The following is a 6,000-nucleotide window of genomic DNA, read 5'->3' as shown; positions in this document are numbered from 1 at the left end:
TTGTGACCCCGGGGCTTAGGGATTTTTTCAAAAAAATGTTTTTCTGCCGGTTAAGTTGTCGAGGGCTGATTTCTTTTCCTGTGATAAAAAGCCTTCTGTTTCGACCGACAAACATCTCAGGGGAGCGTTTGCAACCGTTTGGCACCATTTTTGAGTCTATTGCCGAAAGTCAGATTTTTGCTGAAATTGTGACCCCGGGGCTTAGGGATTTTTTCAAAAAAATATTTTTCTGCCGGTTAAGTTGTCAAGGGCTGATTTCTTTTCCTGTGATAAAAAGCCTTCTGTTTCGACCGCCAAACATCTCAGAGGAGCATTTGCAACCGTTTGGCAGCATTTTTGAGTCATTTGCCGAAAGTCAGATTTTTGATGAAATTGTAATCCCGGGGCTTAGGGATTTTTTCAAAAAAATGTTTTTCTGCCGGTTAAGTTGTCGAGGGCTGATTTCCTTTCCTGTGACAAAAAGCCTTCTGGTTCGACCGCCAAACATTTCAGAGGAGCATTTGCAACCGTTTGGCTCCATTTTTGAGTCATTTGCCGAAAGTCAGATTTTTGATGAAATTGTGACCCCGGGGCTTAGGGATTTTTTCAAAAAAATGTTTTTCTGCCCGTTAAGTTGTCGAGGGCTGATTTCTTTTCCTGTGATAAAAAGCCTTCTGTTTCGACCGACAAATATCTCAGGGGAGCGTTTGCAACCGTTTGGCAGCATTTTTGAGTCGTTGGCCGAAAGTCAGATTTTTGATGAAATTGTGACCCCGGGGCTTAGGGATTTTTTCAAAAAAATGTTTTTCTGCCGGTTAAGTTGTCGGGGGCTGATTTCTTTTCCTGTGATAAAAAGCCTTCTGTTTCGACCGACAAACATCTCAGGGGAGCGTTTGCAACCGTTTGGCACCATTTTTGAGTCTATTGCCGAAAGTCAGATTTTTGCTGAAATTGTGACCCCGGGGCTTAGGGATTTTTTCAAAAAAATATTTTTCTGCCGGTTAAGTTGTCAAGGGCTGATTTCTTTTCCTGTGATAAAAAGCCTTCTGTTTCGACCGCCAAACATCTCAGAGGAACATTTGCAACCGTTTGGCAGCATTTTTGAGTCATTTGCCGAAAGTCAGATTTTTGATGAAATTGTGACCCCGGGGCTTAGGGATTTTTTCAAAAAAATGTTTTTCTGCCGGTTAAGTTGTCGAGGGCTGATTTCCTTTCCTGTGACAAAAAGCCTTCTGGTTCGACCGCCAAACATTTCAGAGGAGCATTTGCAACCGTTTGGCTCCATTTTTGAGTCATTTGCCGAAAGTCAGATTTTTGATGAAATTGTGACCCCGGGGCTTAGGGATTTTTTCAAAAAAATATTTTTCTGCCCGTTAAGTTGTCGAGGGCTGATTTCTTTTCCTGTGATAAAAAGCCTTCTGTTTCGACCGCCAAACATCTCAGAGGAGCATTTGCAACGGTTGGCAGCATTTTTGAGTCATTTGCCGAAAGTCAGATTTTTGCTGAAATTGTGACCCCGGGGCTTAGGGATTTTTTCAAAAAAATATTTTTCTGCCGGTTAAGTTGTCAAGGGCTGATTTCTTTTCCTGTGATAAAAAGCCTTCTGTTTCGACCGCCAAACATCTCAGAGGAGCATTTGCAACGGTTGGCAGCATTTTTGAGTCATTTGCCGAAAGTCAGATTTTTGATGAAATTGTGACCCCGGGGCTTAGGGATTTTTTCAAAAAAATGTTTTTCTGCCGGTTAAGTTGTCGAGGGCTGATATCCTTTCCTGCGATAAAAAGCCTTCTGTTTCGACCGCCAAACATCTCAGAGGAGCATTTGTAACCGTTTCGCACCATTTTTGAGTCATTTGCCGAAAGTCAGATTTTTGATGAAATTGTGACCCCGGGGCTTAGGGATTTTTTCAAAGAAATGTTTTTCTGCCGGTTAAGTTGTCGAGGGCTGATTTCTTTTCCTGTGATAAAAAGCCTTCTGTTTCGACCGACAAACATCTCAGGGGAGCGTTTACAACCGTTTGTAACCATTTTTGAGTCATTTGCCGAATGTCAGATTTTTGATGGAATTGTGACCCCGGGGCTTAGGGATTTTTTCAAAAAAATGTTTTTCTGCCTGTTAAGTTGTCGAGGGCTGATTTCCTTTCCTGTGACAAAAAGCCTTCTGTTTCGACCGCCAAACATTTCAGAGGAGCATTTGCAACCTTTTGGCTCCATTTTTGAGTCAATTGACGAAAGTCAGATTTTTGCTGAAATTGTGACCCCGGGGCTTAGGGATTTTTTCAAAAAAATATTTTTCTGCCGGTTAAGTTGTCAAGGGCTGATTTCTTTTCCTGTGATAAAAAGCCTTCTGTTTCGACCGCCAAATATCTCAGAGGAGCATTTGCAACCGTTTGGCACCATTTTTGAGTCATTTGCCGAAAGTCAGATTTTTGCTGAAATTGTGACCCCGGGGCTTAGGGATTTTTTCAAAAAAATGTTTTTCTGCCGGTTAAGTTGTCGAGGGCTGATTTCCTTTCCTCTGACAAAAAGCCTTCTGTTTCGACCGCCAAACATCTCAGAGGAGCATTTGCAACGGTTGGCAGCATTTTTGAGTCATTTGCCGAAAGTCAGATTTTTGATGAAATTGTGACCCCGGGGCTTAGGGATTTTTTCAAAAAAATGTTTTTCTGCCGGTTAAGTTGTCGAGGGCTGATATCCTTTCCTGCGATAAAAAGCCTTCTGTTTCGACCGCCAAACATCTCAGAGGAGCATTTGTAACCGTTTCGCACCATTTTTGAGTCATTTGCCGAAAGTCAGATTTTTGATGAAATTGTGACCCCGGGGCTTAGGGATTTTTTCAAAAAAATGTTTTTCTGCCGGTTAAGTTGTCGAGGGCTGATTTCTTTTCCTGTGATAAAAAGCCTTCTGTTTCGACCGACAAACATCTCAGGCGAGCGTTTACAACCGTTTGGAACCATTTTTGAGTCATTTGCCAAATGTCAGATTTTTGATGAAATTGTGACCCCGGGGCTTAGGGATTTTTTCAAAAAAATGTTTTTCTGCCGGTTAAGTTGTCGAGGGCTGATTTCCTTTCCTGTGACAAAAAGCCTTCTGTTTCGACCGCCAAACATTTCAGAGGAGCATTAGCAACCGTTTGGCTCCATTTTTGAGTCATTTGCCGAAAGTCAGATTTTTGATGAAATTGTGACCCCGGGGTTTAGGGATTTTTTCAAAAAAATGTTTTTCTGCCCGTTAAGTTGTCGAGGGCTGATTTCTTTTCCTGTGATAAAAAGCCTTCTGTTTCGACCGACAAACATCTCAGGGGAGCGTTTGCAACCGTTTGGCAGCATTTTTGAGTCATTTGCCGAAAGTCAGATTTTTGATGAAATTGTGACCCCGGGGCTTAGGGATTTTTTCAAAAAAAATGTTTTTCTGCCGGTTAAGTTGTCGAGGGCTGATGTCCTTTCCTGTGATAAAAAGCCTTCTGTTTCGACCGCCAAACATCTCAGAGGAGCATTTGTAACCGTTTGGCACCATTTTTGAGTCAATTGACGAAAGTCAGATTTTTGCTGAAATTGTGACCCCGGGGCTTAGGGATTTTTTCAAAAAAATATTTTTCTGCCGGTTAAGTTGTCAAGGGATGGTTTCCTTTCCTGTGATAAAAAGCCTTCTGTTTCGACCGCCAAATATCTCAGAGGAGCATTTGCAACCGTTTGGCACCATTTTTGAGTCATTTGCCGAAAGTCAGATTTTTGCTGAAATTGTGACCCCGGGGCTTAGGGATTTTTTCAAAAAAATGTTTTTCTGCCGGTTAAGTTGTCGAGGGCTGATTTCTTTTCCTGTGATAAAAAGCCTTCTGTTTCGACCGACAAACATCTCAGGGGAGCATTTACAACCGTTTGGAACCATTTTTGAGTCATTTGCCGAATGTCAGATTTTTGATGAAATTGTGACCCCGGGGCTTAGGGATTTTTTCAAAAAAATGTTTTTCTCCCGGTTAAGTTGTCGAGGGCTGATTTCCTTTCCTGTAATCAAAAGCCTTCTGTTTCGACCGCCAAACATCTCAGAGGAGCATTTGCAACCGTTTGGAACCATTTTTGAGTCATTTGCCGAAAGTCAGATTTTTGCTGAAATTGTGACCCCGGGGCTTAGGGATTTTTTCAAAAAAATGTTTTTCTGCCGGTTAAGTTGTCGAGGGCTGATTTCCTTTCCTGTGACGAAAAGCCTTCTGTTTCGACCGCCAAACATTTCAGAGGAGCATTTGCAACCGTTTGGCTCCATTTTTGAGTCATTTGCCGAAAGTCAGATTTTTGATGAAATTGTGACCCCGGGGCTTAGGGATTTTTTCAAAAGAATATTTTTCTGCCGGTTAAGTTGTCAAGGGCTGATTTCTTTTCCTGTGATAAAAAGCCTTCTGTTTCGACCGCCAAACATCTCAGAGGAGCATTTGCAACCGTTTGGCAGCATTTTTGAGTCATTTGCCGAAAGTCAGATTTTTGATGAAATTGTGACCCCGGGGCTTAGGGATTTTTTCAAAAAAATGTTTTTCTGCCGGTTAAGTTGTCGAGGGCTGATTTCCTTTCCTGTGACAAAAAGCCTTCTGTTTCGACCGCCAAACATTTCAGAGGAGCATTTGCAACCGTTTGGCTCCATTTTTGAGTCATTTGCCGAAAGTCAGATTTTTGATGAAATTGTGACCCCGGGGCTTAGGGATTTTTTCAAAAAAATGTTTTTCTGCCCGTTAAGTTGTCGAGGGCTGATTTCTTTTCCTGTGATAAAAAGCCTTCTGTTTCGACCGACAAATATCTCAGGGGAGCGTTTGCAACCGTTTGGCAGCATTTTTGAGTCGTTTGCCGAAAGTCAGATTTTTGATGAAATTGTGACCCCGGGGCTTAGGGATTTTTTCAAAAAAATGTTTTTCTGCCGGTTAAGTTGTCGAGGGCTAATGTCCTTTCCTGTGATAAAAAGCCTTCTGTTTCGACCGCCAAATATCTCAGAGGAGCATTTGCAACCGTTTGGCACCATTTTTGAGTCATTTGCCGAAAGTCAGATTTTTGCTGAAATTGTGACCCCGGGGCTTAGGGATTTTTTCAAAAAAATGTTTTTCTGCCGGTTAAGTTGTCGAGGGCTGATTTCTTTTCCTGTGATAAAAAGCCTTCTGTTTCGACCGACAAACATCTCAGGGGAGCATTTACAACCGTTTGGAACCATTTTTGAGTCATTTGCCGAATGTCAGATTTTTGATGAAATTGTGACCCCGGGGCTTAGGGATTTTTTCAAAAAAATGTTTTTCTGCCAGTTAAGTTGTCGAGGGCTGATTTCCTTTCCTGTGATAAAAAGCCTTCTGTTTTGACCGCCAAACATCTCAGAGGAGCATTTGCAACCGTTTGGAACCATTTTTGAGTCATTTGCCGAAAGTCAGATTTTTGCTGAAATTGTGACCACGGGGCTTAGGGATTTTTTCAAAAAAATGTTTTTCTGCCGGTTAAGTTGTCGAGGGCTGATTTCTTTTCCTGTGATAAAAAGCCTTCTGTTTCGACCGACAAACATCTCAGGGGAGCATTTACAACCGTTTGGAAACATTTTTGAGTCATTTGCCGAAAGTCAGATTTTTGCTGAAATTGTGACCCCGGGGCTTAGGGATTTTTTCAAAAAAATGTTTTTCTGTCGGTTAAGTTGTCGAGGGCTGATTTCCTTTCCTGTGACAAAAAGCCTTCTGTTTCGACCGCCAAACATTTCAGAGGAGCATTTGCAACCGTTTGGCTCCATTTTTGAGTCATTTGCCGAAAGTCAGATTTTTGATGAAATTGTGACCCCGGGGCTTAGGGATTTTTTCAAAAAAATGTTTTTCTGCCGGTTAAGTTGTCGAGGGCTGATATCCTTTCCTGCGATAAAAAGCCTTCTGTTTCGACCGCCAAACATCTCAGAGGAGCATTTGCAACCGTTTGGAACCATTTTTGAGTCAATTGACGAAAGTCAGATTTTTGCTGAAATTGTGACCCCGGGGCTTAGGGATTTTTTCAAAAAAATGTTGTTCTGCCGG

Source organism: Podarcis melisellensis (assembly GCF_964234715.1).
Source record: "Podarcis melisellensis genome assembly, chromosome: 8".
Taxonomy (NCBI): Eukaryota; Metazoa; Chordata; class Lepidosauria; order Squamata; family Lacertidae; genus Podarcis; species Podarcis melisellensis.
Note: the sequence above shows the minus strand (reverse complement) of the source record.